At 42.4% G+C, this 14229-nt stretch overlaps 1 long non-coding RNA gene across 1 annotated transcript; it reads right to left on the minus strand.

Moving 5' to 3' along the window:
* Window positions 1-5425: 5425 nt before the first annotated feature.
* On the minus strand, window positions 5426-8903 carry LOC116697141 (uncharacterized). The gene is made up of 2 exons (XR_004333934.1): window positions 8715-8903; window positions 5426-5760 (listed from the first exon to the last, which is right to left on the minus strand). It is a non-coding gene; the product is annotated as an uncharacterized LOC116697141 (long non-coding RNA).
* Window positions 8904-14229: the final 5326 nt, after the last annotated feature.

Below are 14229 nucleotides of genomic sequence, written 5' to 3' on the forward strand. Positions count from 1 at the left end.
TGAACAACCCTGCACGATTCCATATATTATGCCAGCATTCATGCAACACGGACAATGGGACTTTGATAAATGAATAGTAAGGAGTTAACTTGGCATCCCTAACTTGTTTCACCAAGACAGTTAAATTGCAAGGAGACAAAAAAAGTCTGTGATGTGTTTACAGGCCCGCTCCCAGCCGGTACCCCCCTTTGCATAACAGTGAGCTTCAGAGCCTGTGCTTCACTCGGCCCATTCTTTAGTGAATGAATGTGCATGAGGGTGCTCATGTGTAAGATTTGTGTGTGCACCTGTGTGAGTGTAAAGGGGAATCCATGCATTCAAGTTAAATTGTGTTGCATAGACATCAAGAATTCAAGATGTCTTAAAATTGGTGAATCCTAACCCTGACATTTGTTTGATGTTTGCCAACTTTTCCCTCAATGGAGAAATAATAAATAAGGTTTAACAACAGCAACACGTCTTTAGGAGCTAAGCACCTAGTTTGGTCGGGTAGTTGCAGCCATGCATCATGTGTTAGCTCTTCTTAATCTCACTTTGAAGTCCAAGAGGGGTTACGTAAAGGTGAAGGCCATTAGCTCCCTCCTCCCCAAACATACACACACATAATCATAGCTGCACACACACGTACGGTTTTTGTTTGGCACTGTACTTTTGCTACAGTGATCAAATTCTATGCAGTGACCTCTGCTGTAATCGGCTTTTCACACTGCAGAAAAATGTATCCGGATGTGAAGAAATCAATACAATGGATTATTAGCCCAGATGTCCCATTTTTGTAGAGTGTAAAACTGGCTGTAAAACTGTTCCATGTGAAATTATTGATATAACCGTATGGGGGCTTAGTGGTATTCTGCCAGTCTGGTCAGCCACCCGTGTTTTGGCCATTTCCATGGTGGAGTAAATAGGTCAGTATGACTGTGGCTCTGTGGGGGTATTAAACACAGGATGGGTGTATGTGTGTGTGAAAAAAGGCGCACGCATACACACACACCTGGGTCTGATCCCAGAGTGGGACAGTAGGTCTGGGGAGGTATTCCTAATCAAACCCAGCTTCCTTAGATCTCTCTTGGTTTCTCAGCTTCACTCAGATCAAGTTCAGTGATCCAGAACCGCCTGAAAAGGATCTCTGGCTTTGGTCAGACCGCCGGCCTGATAAGGAGAGACAGCAAGAGACAGACAAAACAGACACATTCTCAGCGTCTTTCCTCTTTTTCCCAAAAATCTCTTACACACAAACACACATGCACTCACACTAACTGAGCTCCATATATGAAAACGTAGAGTACATCCACTCCCGCACATATGTTATACATGGGAGTAAAAGACACACACTGTTGCTTCACATTGTGACTTTAGGGGCTCACAGACATGCCATTAGTCCCTGGTACAAACATTATGGAGACCGAAAGATGAGAGGGCTGTGAGACAAGCCTCGCTATGAAGTACTAGCTGTGGAAGCTTTCACTTTTTGTGGTTTTCATCTCTTTGTCAGAGCAGGCACGTGTTTAGACGTTTTTTCTTCTTTATTGCTCTCCTTTTTGGCTTCCGGACCATTAATTGTTTAGGAATTTCCACTATGTGCTACAGCTCCTGCTTTATTATCGATCGAGAGAGGCATGACTGAACCCTGTACCTCGTTGTGTTTTTGTAGACTGTGCTAAGTGCACAGCTGATGCTTATATGTTTACCAAGCTGTCTACTGTCACAACAGTTTTAGCAGTGGAAAAGTGTGTGTGCGTGCGTGGTGTCAGCAGAGGGGGGGGGAGGCTGAGGGTTGGTCAGGGGTTGCCCTTGGGGGGGAGGGCTCCATGTTTGTCTTTGCACATCTGGCCACTAGAGCCACTTCCGAATCCAATTAGGATTTCCTTGACCAAAAAAGGGATTTGGCCTGCAAAAAAACTCCCCTTAGTCGTTTTTCCCCCCCAGCGTACGGTCTTTAAACTAGCCGAACAAGCGCACCCCACTGGGCTAAAGACACAGTGACTAAGGACTTAACAAATCGTCCTTTTTTCCCCCTCCTTTTTTGTTTTTTGTCCTTTTTTGAAAAAGAGGGGGACCCCTCTATATTTGTTTTCTTTAGAGTCTCTTATTTAAAATTTAAATCAAAAAGCCCATAAAATGTCAGCCAAAAATGGAAACTAAATTTCTCCCTGGCTGATGAGAGACCACAAGGCGGGGGTACCCAAACTGGGTTGGGACAAAGCCTGGAGCAGAGTGCAGGGGGGCTGGGTCTATTGATAGGGGGGCTAGCGATTTCTTTTTGGCAAGAGTGATACACTTAAATTTTAAAGGGAGGTCTGTTTTAAAGGAGCCCCCTAAATAGAGGTTTACAAAGCGCGAGTACAAAAAAAGGCTTCTTCTAAATAGGCTGTGATAAGCCCAGGGCAGTGAACGGATGGCTAGGGTGGGAAGTAGGAGTCTATAGGGGTATTAAAACGGGCCCTGTTTTCCCCCCACCACCAGTTAAATCCAACCACCATTTTATTTTAGTTTTGTCTGGCTTTTTAAGCTTTTTTTAATTTTTTCCCCAAAAAATTTGGTTTTTTACTTGACCAGGTTTTGGGCATTAATGTGAAAGCAGTTTTTTCCCCCGTATTGAATAAAAAAATACACCCTAAAACAACAGCAAAAACGGGATAGTATTTCCCTTTGGGGTTATTTTAAATATAATTGTAATTTTAGTGTTCAAATGAGAAAGCCCTTCAAAAATTCCCCTTTACTCCCAAACCGCAACGGAAACACCAGACTTTAAAACCTCAAATAATTATTTCCCCCGTTCTCTGTGCCAAACCCAAAGTGTCACCCACAGGGACAGTAGGACGTTGGCTCCGTGAGGGGGGAGGGAGAAGAGAGGGGAGGAGAGGAAGGAGAAGAGAGGAGGGAAGGAGGAGAGGAAGGAGGGACAGGGAAGAGGGTTAGCGAAAAAGAAAAATGTGTGTGGGGGGGGGGGGGGGGGGGGGGGGGGGGACCCCTGTATTTTTGGCTGGCCCTTGTTTTGGAGCTGCAAGGCTTAACCAGCCTGCTCTGCTGCTGGACCCACAGAACCCAGCCTCCTCCTTTCTGCTCCCTCTGTGGCTCCGATATACATTCAACCAACAATTTAAGGCTGAAAGGAAAACACAGAGTAATTATGGGAGAAAGAGCCCAAGGGGACTCCCTCTGGGATTAACCTAGCTGCTACTCTTTTCCCATCATTTCCACTGGCATTCACTGGGCCTGTGTTGGAGCAGTCATTCTCACTAAACTGTTGCATAACAATGTGGCCTGCATTTTGCTGCAGCACTGGAGCTGTTGGTAAAACAATGCACCCTTGGGCCCCTAGAACCCCTGAGCCCGAGGCCCAGTTTTTTGTGTTGTGGGTGAAGCTTTGGAGGCTGGAGCATTGGACACTGGACATTTGGGGCACACGTCAAAGTGGCAAACACACGTTATAGTGGAAGCAGGAATTAATGAGTGGAATGTAAGCGCTAAAGAAATAGTGTGACATTTTGCTCAGTAGGCTTATTAGCTTTGATGCCAAGGATTAGTTGAAAGGATTGATACTACTCTAATGTCTGTCTGTTAAAAATTAAATCAGCCATTAGCCAGCTAGCTTATTTAGTATAAAGACTGGAAACAGGTCAACATGTTGGTTGGCACATAACCACAGATGTACACAGATTGATTTCTCTGCATACATTTTGAGTTGGTAGTAGGTGGATTTTGTTACTTTTGGACGGAGCCAGGCTAGCTGTTTCCTTCCTAGTTCAGCTGCTTGCTATCTCTACATAATAAGAAAGTAATAAGAGGGGTATCGATCTTTCTCATCTAACTCTGAAAGTGAATAGGCGTGTTCCCCAAAAAGTCAAAACCTTTCCTTTAAGTATTACTGAGAGTTTGAAGTGTTCTTTAAAATGAGGGCCCAAAGCAACAGTAGTAATTGTCACTTGTCACATTGTCATTTAAAACGACCAGATGATCTCAAAGCCATTAAAAGACAGGGGCAGAATAAGGGGAAATGACTTAATGTGGGTCAGATAAATGGGGAGACAGCATGCGGTTCATTCTACTCTCTGGAAATCACGTGCAAACCCCTCTCTCCCTTCCTTCCTCTCTCCCCAACACATGGAGATCTGGCATGTTTTGGCAGAGGCAGAAAAGACAGGGAACAAAAGGATGAGTGACCAATGCAGAGTTGCGATGGCCAGCTGAGTTATTTGGTCAAAACCCAGTAAAATGGAAAGACAGGCTGTTGCTAGGCTGTACTGTGAGAAAGAGCGAGCACTCTGGATGAGCTCACTAAAAACAACCAGGCCTCTGTTTACTCACACAGATATACCACTTTAGAAGCACTGCGGTCACCACCAATTAGTATTAATACCCACTGTTACCGCCTATCACTTTCTTTGAGCCTTCATTAACCACTTAACCTGTTGAATGAGATCAGCGAGGCCGAGAGAGAACATAAGTAGTTGTGAGTTGGTAACAAACAATGCACATGGAAATTTACTATGCCACGAATATATGAAAATGCACAGCCCTTTTCTGTTTCTAAGAACATGTATAACTCAGTTTGTTACGTATAGCTCACTCAAATATAACACACCCTATTCAAACACTGGAATATGACATGATTCACTGTATGTAGACCTGTTTGTGCAAATGTGAAAGTGATTCACATTATTTTAATAATGATAAATCAAAGGTCAAAGCAGGGTGTCAGCATGGCCTCTCTGCCCTTGACAACCAAAGCACAACACACCAAACACACAGAACTCACACCCCTGTTGTCTTGCATAATTCTGACTGCAGTGGATTGTAAACACAAATGGTCACAATGGTCAAACCAAATAAAAACTGATACTCTGCATGACCTGTGAACTGAGGAAGTGGCAACGACTGTGGATGCAATTACTTTTATATTGTTATTCTCACAGATTTTGTGAATACCATTTGGAAAGTGGACCGTTTCCATTTTAGTGCACGAGTGTTTACCAACCTTTTTATGATAGTGATTCTGACAGTATTTTGCAAGAAAGAGGAAAATATGCCAATCCAACATTCAGAACAACCATGTGCAGCGGTGAGGAAGGAGCTAGGATTTCTCTCCCAAGCTCTTTTCATTTGTTACAGAACTATTTCTGGCATTTTCCACGTGAACAACTGAGTGCAACACTATACATGTCTTAAATATGTGCCTTTATCCCCATATTTTAATGATTATAACATCGACAGCTACAAACACTAGCTTCTGGGTCACAACACAACATACAAACTAATTATTTTCAGCCCAGTCTCATGGTAGTTTGTGAAATGGTCACTTTATTTAATCTATTGATTTGTGTACAGGTCAAGTCAAGGTCACGACCCTATTTTTGTGTGTTGATTACAAATTTTGTAAGTAATGTATTTCAATGGGAAGCCTATTTTGTGATCACAGAACGATTACGGTAGCGAGTAGTATTGAAAAGCCGAAAGTCTGCACAGGGAGGTTGGTCAGGGTAGTGGAGGGGTCAAACAACACAGGACTTTCACCCTGGAAACCGGGGATTGTGTCCCGTGTGTTGCAGTTCTTTTCCCCGTTCTTTTTTACCTAACCACAACTGTCCCGTTGTTGTGGCCGGCGTGTGGTGTTCCATTTCCCCGTTGTTGCGTCCCCCAGAGACTGTGGATCGAGTCCCGGTGCGAGTTGCTGTTACCATCCCACGTGTGGCGTTTCACTTCCCCGTTGTTGTGCCCCCCAGAGCGGCCCAGGGTCGTGGCAGTTCATGAAATCGTGACCTGTACATGAAATAAACAAGAAAATTGTGACCTGTACACAAATCAATAAATCAAAAATAGCGTGACCATTTCACAAACTGCCGTGAGACCGGATTGTTTTCTATCATAACGCAGCTCTAATGCGTAATTGGTTCTGGTATTTTCATGTCACTTTTTTCCAAACCTTTTAAGTTGTATTATTAACAATGGAGAAACATTGAGCAAACAGTAGAATCCATTTCATTCGTTGATATACTGTCTTCTAGATAATATGGGAGAATTAAACAAAAAAAGTTTTAGGTGTCAGTTGAAAAATTCCTACTGTGTAAACTGGAGAAGTATCGCCCAGCCCAGAGCAGCTTAGAAAAAAAGATCTATGCATTGCTGTTTACCCCTCACGTGGACACCACAGCAGCCCCTGGCTCTGTGTTGTGAAAATGTAGAACTGGCTCTAAAGGAAACATGCTTTAAAGGATTATCTTCGGCCGGCCTTAAACAAAAAACAGAGAGAGATACCGGAGAACAAGATAGAAAGTAGAGTGAGAACCAAAGAAGAAGAAGGCAAAACAGAGAGTGAAAAATGAAACCTGTTAAAGATATGTGTTAAATCCCTAGAGGCCAATGTCTTGTTTTTAGAGCCCTGAGGTTAAGGTCAGAGGTCACGGGTCAACCTCTGGGGTTATCAGCAATCGTTTGGGTTAACAATTCTCTGAGTAGATGAGCACTTATCGTTAAATGGATTAACTCAGTAAAGGTATTCAGGCCCGTGTCCCATGTGCACACAAGAGCAAGCACACATCCACACAAACATATTTTTGTGCACACATACTGTACATTGGCAGAATTACTGGGAGTTGTATCGCTTGTTGCTCTGGGTGGGGTTGAATGTGAAGCTGGGGTGTGAGAGGAAGTCAGTGGGGAGCAGAGGTGTTGAACCCTGTCATCCTGTTGTTACTGATCACACCTGCCTGGTGTTACCAGAGAGTGTAAAGAGTTGCTGTGTTAATGTATTGAGACCAATAAGGTTCATCAGAGAGGAACCACTTAATTATACCATAACCCAAATAGGGCATGGAAATAACTAATTTTTGACTGACCTAAGGGCTTTGCACAGTACAGCTACAACATACACAACAATCACCCCCTAGTACAGCACACTTAACCATTTACAGAAACACACACTCATGTGAATGATAATGGTGGAGTCCCCTTCATTCAGCATGCAGGGGGATGTACCACAGTACATTCTTAATGGTCTAACTGTGACCTTAGCATGAGGTGTGGAGGAGTAGGAAGACAAGGAGAGGAGGAGTATGTTAAGAAGAGAGGGAGGGAGGAGAAGAAGAGGGTGGCAATGTCTTTAAAAACAAATAAAGCTTTGGCTCAAATCTGTGTTCTCCTCTGGCCTAATTACAAGAAACAGAAAATAGTATTCACTCGATGTGTCTTGGTTTTTACAATAAATCAAAGTTGTTTGTTCATGTACTGAATGCATTTGACTGAAGCTTGTTCCTGTAATTGCATGCACACTAATGTCACTACACGTTGCGTACCCGCACAGCCGCTCTGTCCATGTAAGACATCCCTTTCATCATTGTTTTGATTCTTGTTGCACAGGAGACCCCACAGTGAATTCTGAGTATCTCTGGCAGTCAGACAGAGCACGCCTGATTACGTCCATACGACTCAGTGACAATGTGGTCATCAATGTAGAGAACTGTGCCACTGTGTGGTACATCAGAGCTGCGGGGTCCAGGGGCACAGATCTGGGCACAGAGCAGGTCTTTCACATGAAGGCCCTTTGAACCCTGACTGACATGGAAATTCCTTTGAAGTTCTGTGTTGAAGCCTAAACGCCAAAGCTGATTTAACGTGTTGAAATGGATCCTTTGTACTCCCACACGATGAACACAGATCTCACATAGGAGGACACGTAGCAAGCATCCCCCCAACCTCCTGTATGTTATGCCATGTTGTTGTTGTCTTTTTTTTCACTGATCAAAGCAAAATGAATAAAGGAGTGGCCTATACAAGGAATTGTAATGACATGTTGGAGTCTAACGCTAATTCTTAGCCTATTTCCCACCAGGTGCTCGATACGAGTTGTAAAAACAGGGGAGGGCCACAAATTGTGCAGCCACAGTGCTCCACAGGCCATAATAACATAGTGCTCCCATAAAAATAGCTGATAAGCTGAGGGTACTTATTACAGCTGAGCTGACGGCAACGATAAAGTCTACAATACAGAGCAGTGTTATCTGGTCTTGCTCTGGCTTGTGGATTATAAATAACCAAACATGACAATTGCGGCCGGACAAGGCATTGAATATTTTGTATCATCGGTAAAAGACCACAAACATATTGGGAGATGGTAACAATCAGGCAAATTGCAATGTCCTACACATTTATATTGACTCCCACATAACCATTCATCCAGTTGTCCCTCTTCCACTCCCATTTCCCAGGTGCACTGGGCAGGTCTTCGTCAAGCAATGCTAATTATGAGCTAGTTGGTTTCAGCATTGTGTATCACACAAAGGGGATTTGCTCCAAACAATACCCATGCCCAAAAACATGCCTGCACCCACTGCACATGAGCTGGGACGTCTGAATTACTGGTGAATACAATTACTGGTTATGTCACTAGATCATTTTTTTTGTCCCTCCATTTGACAATAATAATAACAGAAGCATAACAACAGCTGGCCTAATAATAGCCTTGCTTTAGAGATAATAAAACTAGAATAAAATATAAGACAACTCCCAGATAATAGTCAAAAAAGTAAAACATGTACACAATGAAAATAATATAGCTAAAACAGTAGTCTATAAGTCTATAAAAATGTTCAAAAGTGATAATTGCCAAAAGCCCTTTATTATGGCTGTTTAAAACCCATACACCATTAATTTTTTATCTATTTTAGATTCCTTCAATCTCTATCCTATTATCTATTCTCTGCATCCATATGACTTACTGTATATGCCCATCTCTCATTGTAGGAATGCGTTGGTTCCTGTTTCTGTGGCTAGCCCCTCAGCCATGGAGATAGAAAGAGAGTTACAGCAGCACGGCCACAGGTCTCCATTGTCCTTCAGTGTTTCTATTTTGTTTCGGCCTGAAAATTGCCACACTTCAAAGTGACTAAAACATTTGGGTCAACATTTGTTATCTGTCCTTTCCACGCTGCTGTTGATGATATATTATGTTCTCATTTAAGAGCTGCTGGAACAGCCAACATCCTTCAGATCCTTCATATGGTTGTGTTTTTATCTTCTTTTCAGCAGAAAAATAATGGCCCTTATCTGGAACAAACACACTCTCTTGTACAGTAGTTGATTCAGTGCTTCAATCTGAGCCAATATCCATTTCTTAATGTTACATGCATTTCCCCTCTTCAACTCGCTCTCACCTCTTGGCCTTCAAAGCCTCAACCAACAGCCTGCTGGTCCAACAACAATATGTGGGCAGGCCCATAAAATTAGCCTAGAATTGCTGCCTACATCTGACATTTTGGATTCCAAGATATTATATCAAGTAACCTACCTCAGACACAGACGAATGAATATTGCCTGGCTATGCTGACTAGATAACAGTTGCTAGCCAGCCTACATAAGCCAAAATGTAAACTACCATTACAATTCACCTCCTGTCCCAACCTACTTGATTGTCCTCATGTTATCATTACAGATGTTTAGCTATTGTCAAATAATTGTTACTATACTCAAAATGAATTGAGAACATGAACACATGAAAATGAACAGAACCGCCCAAGGGTTGGAATAGGATTTGTGTTAGCTATTAGCTTGAGTGAGCTTTAGCTACAGTGTTGAGTTAAATAATAGCAATTAGATACATATGACATTTCATAGCACAGGTGTAAATAGTAACATTGATAATTGGATGCCATTTCTTTTATGTGAGTCGATTCCAGGGCCAAGGTGTTGTATTCACTCGCTGACCTGCTGGCTTACTGGGACACACTGGGAGTGGAACACAGCCATCATCAATGATACATGTGCTGTACCAGACGCTGTACCTGCTGAAACAAATCGAAATGTCTGCCACAAAAAATGCTTATTTATGTTGTATTGATGACGGCCTTCATGCCACGCTGCAGGTTCATTGAGTTCTTGTTAACTAGTTGTATATTAGTATGTAATTAACTAGAAAGCAGACATGTAGTAAGTCATTTTAACATGATTGGTGGTTAAAGACTTGGAGTCTGCAACTCTTTGGCTGTGATGTCAAAGGTCACCACCCCATCCACTCTCTCACTGACCTTTGTTTCTGCCTCAGCAAACCCCTGACCTTTCACCCCCATGTTTCCCCCTTGTTGGTTCTGTCTCCCAGGGCCTGTCTTTAGGGAAGGACCCAGAGCTGTGGAGAAAGTGTTAAAGATCATACAAGAGTACAGGGGGTTACATTTTTAACACATGTAACATTACATAGAAGCACACTGATCACTTTGGATTCATTTCGGATGTACACACGTGTACTGTAGATTCATCATAGATAAATCAAAGTTTAACATTGGTGTTGTTTTCACTTTCATTCATACACGCAGCAAGACAAAAGTGCACAAGATTCCTGTAATTGTTTTGCAAGAGATAACACAGGAAAAAGAGAGGATGTAATCTTCTAAACCTGAACAGCTTGCAGATAAATAGAGGAATTATTCACTCATATTGTGACATTCCAGAAAATAACTATCTCTCTGTGGATGTGGACAAAAAGAGAAAAGCTAGCCTTGCTCGTACAGTAGATTTCACTACCCTCTGGTCCCTTTGACCCTTAGAGCTTGGCCACCGCAGCTGTCTAAATGCCATCCAAAGCTGTCTCCTCGCTGAGTAAAATTACTATTTTAACCTAGAGAACTAGTATAAAAATAGTACACACACTTTTCCTAAAAAGTTAAATCTCATAAGATCAACAATTTACGTATTTTGCGGTAGTGGTGACTAATGAATGTTCTTTTGGTTTGTTAAATCATGAATAATTTGATTTAGGGTGTGTAACTTTAAGTAGATAATGATATAATAACTGTCTGCATGTACTTAACAGCTCAATTTGAAGTCAGAACAGGGTGTGATCAGTGCACATTCAAGGTGAGAAAAGCGAAAGTGGTCTTGTGTTTAAACCATTTAGCCCAGTCTCACACAGATTTCTGCTTCACTTCCTTCTTTTAAATTCACAGTGAAACCACAGCCTTCACTCTGTGGAATCAGCCCATAATTCTTCTTGTTGTTTTTGAGGAGGAGATCAGAACACCTACAATAGTGGTCAGCTATGTCCTTTGTTATTATGCGCTCCCTGTTTATGTAAATGCATAAGTGTAAAATTGTCTTGGGGGTGTTTTATTGCACCCTTTGGCAAGGGCAGTGGATTTGGTGGTCGACAGGCAGCAGTTACGCCTTTTCCTCTGGAGTCTTTCCCTGTTCCTTCCACAGCCGTTTTGGTCCAACCCGTTTCCGACCTATGCTGTGTACACACAGATACAGACACAGGAAAAACACACAAATTGGCCACAGATGATTGCACATGTACACTCTTACATGTATTAAGTAAGACACATATATAAGACCACTTTAAGATCCAAGCTGGTATAAGAAAAGACACAACCCTGAGCAAAGTTAGATTTGAGTGACAATATTTACAAAATGTCACAAAACCTTTCCTTCATACACACACTCAAATCAAGTGTGCATGTTGAAATGAGTCCCGGTTTCCACAATATTTCTACAACTGTGTGCGTGTGTCATATAAACAGGATACATAGAGAGGAAAAGAACAGGGTGGGAAAAGACGGGCTGAGATTGGAGGTAAACTGTTCAAACAACTGCATGAAAAAATAATTGTACAATTATTGTATGAGAGGAAATAGTGAATCCCCACATGGGAGAAAGGGCAAATAAACTGATCCAAATTAAACTGCTACCTAGGAGTTATGGCTGGGAGCTGCAACTAGTGATGGAGAATGATATAATAGATTAAACAAACACCTCAGAGTTCAGAAAACCAGCTCTGGGCTGCTACTGCTTATTATTATTATGAGGCTTATCTCCTCAAAGTTGGTCTAATCCTTTATTGTGGCATAGTGTGCAGTTACATAACTTGGAATGGCATCAATAAAACAGAGCGGGAAAAGTTCTCACACACAGTAGAAGGCCATAATAAATTGGCCATGACGTATGAATTGGCAATGTCTAATGCGAACAGGTGCAATAAGTATATAACTAACTAGTACAGTTCAAGCACATGGGCTTCTTCTTCAGCAGCTTATACAAAGGAAACAAGTGGAGACCTTTGGTTTTTAGGGTGAACAGTGGTGTATTGTGCCCTAATCCTGGTGAGAGCCTGATTTCTACTCTCTGGCCATGACCTTCTTTCTGAACAAAATGTTCCCCCCACCATGGCTGACTCACAAGGTACCTATTACACAATCAGTGGGAGGAAAGGGGCTAGAACAGGGGAGTAGGGTAAGTGATGGATGATCCACTTTTCTGGATAAAAGGTTTCACAAAGTGGATGACTTCTGCGTTAGAATGGGACACATCACCAATCCTATTTGCTCAAGGCTGTCCACAGCAGGTCAATTATGTTGTAACTGTCAGTGGAGAGGAAAACCGTTTGAATGATGCCAAGTGAAACCGAAAGAGGCAGAAACTCCTAGGTGAATGACCGTCTCCATAAATCTAAAAAGAGAAGCCCATCATATAGCCAAATGACTGTTTTATTTGGTGGAATCAGGGTGTGAGTACTTCAGGCCTACAGAGCAATCAACCTGAAATCATAGTGTACTGTATGTACAGTCTGTAATTATAGGTTAACCTCTGACAGCTTATTTTGTGTTTTTCATGTAAGGTTCCACCTCCATTAGATTAAACAAACAAAGCGATGGGCCACAACATGTGCTCCGTTTACAGTGGGAAGGAGGAGAAAAGTCACACAGGAGTTGTGAGCATGTTCCCGATGTTGTGTAGGGGAGAGACGCCTGGTTGGTGCAAAGTCAGCTTCATTTTGGATTAGAAGCATCAAAACACTAAAGGGGGATAATATAAATGATGAATAGATATAAGAATGACTTAATAACACTATAAAACCAACTGCAGATAAGAGATGCAGCTTCATTTTTAATCCACTCAAAGTGTTTTAACAAGCAAGTAAAAGAAAATGTCACAGTCATAAAACTAATTAAAACAAGTCTGCAGGGAAGAGCTGAAAGATGAAAAAGATACAAATTGTGTACAACAGTCAAAGTAATAAAAGACATGAAAGACAAGCCATTTAAGAATGATTCTGCTAGTCTCAAGCTGTCTGATCTACAGCTGCACACTGGCTCAAAGAAGAATATAACAACATCAGACAATCAGCTGCACAACACACACTCACATAGGCAAAAAGGAGAGCCTGTCAGATAGTTCAGGACAACAGCCAGCCGGGGGAAGTCGCCTCTAATCCTTCCCCACCCCAGACATCCCGTCTCTGGGATCGCACGCCACTAGATGCCCCCTAAGGTGGATCTAAATGAGATCTGGCAAAGCCAAGATCAGTGGAGTTTTCCATCCGAGGAGACTTTTTACATGGTAGATTTAGTCTAAACCCTTTGAGAAGTCACACATTCACCATTCAAGTGCACTGCAGTGTGCAACATATCCAGTGACATCCTTAAAATATTACTAAAAGAAAAGTGATGTGTTTGAATAGCAATGCACTGCTCTGCTGGAGCAGTAGGTAGAAGTCTTGGTGAGAAATGCAGGTCTGCATTAGCGTGGAGATTGGGTCGGAGGTGTTTGCTGTCATAACTGGTAGAGATTCCCAGAGGGTGAATAAAAGCCAGGATCAGGGTTGGAAAGGGTGTCAGTTAACCGGTGTAATTGATAGCAGAGACTGACAGCTGCTGTCATGAGAGGTGTCACCTGGTCCTAAACGCTGCCCATCTCCTCCTCGCAGAGAGAGGAAGAAGGATGGACACTGGAAGAAGAGGAGCGGGCTGGGGGAAACAAGAAGGGTCAGGGAGTCAGAGGGACGACAGGTGATGAATGCAGAAATTTTAAAGGGGGCACCCGGCAGGCCCTGACACCTTCACTGCAAACAGCAGGCCTGACCTGTCCTGTCTCTGCTCTCTGACGCCAGTGGACACAGGAACAAGCAGGGTTAAACCTTGTTATGTGACTTGAATGATGACAAATTATGAGGATCTGACATTTTGTGTTTTGACCCCCATCTGCACTTAATAGCTTTAAATAAATACCCCTGGTAGAGATTTGCGTGAAAGTAACCTGAAACAGAGACGAAGTGTATTTTTCCACCTGCGCTGAATAACTTTGAACCAATAACCCGAGAGAGATGAGTATTAAATGTTACTTCAAACAGAAACAAACATTTCACAGCGGTGCATTTTTCTACATAGTTGTGTTCAGACACAACTTCCAACCACAAAATGTGTGGCTATAAAAACATCAGTCTGCACCTGACAAATGTCTTAAATA

This window comes from Etheostoma spectabile, chromosome 10, assembly GCF_008692095.1.
Source record: "Etheostoma spectabile isolate EspeVRDwgs_2016 chromosome 10, UIUC_Espe_1.0, whole genome shotgun sequence".
Classification (NCBI taxonomy): domain Eukaryota; kingdom Metazoa; phylum Chordata; class Actinopteri; order Perciformes; family Percidae; genus Etheostoma; species Etheostoma spectabile.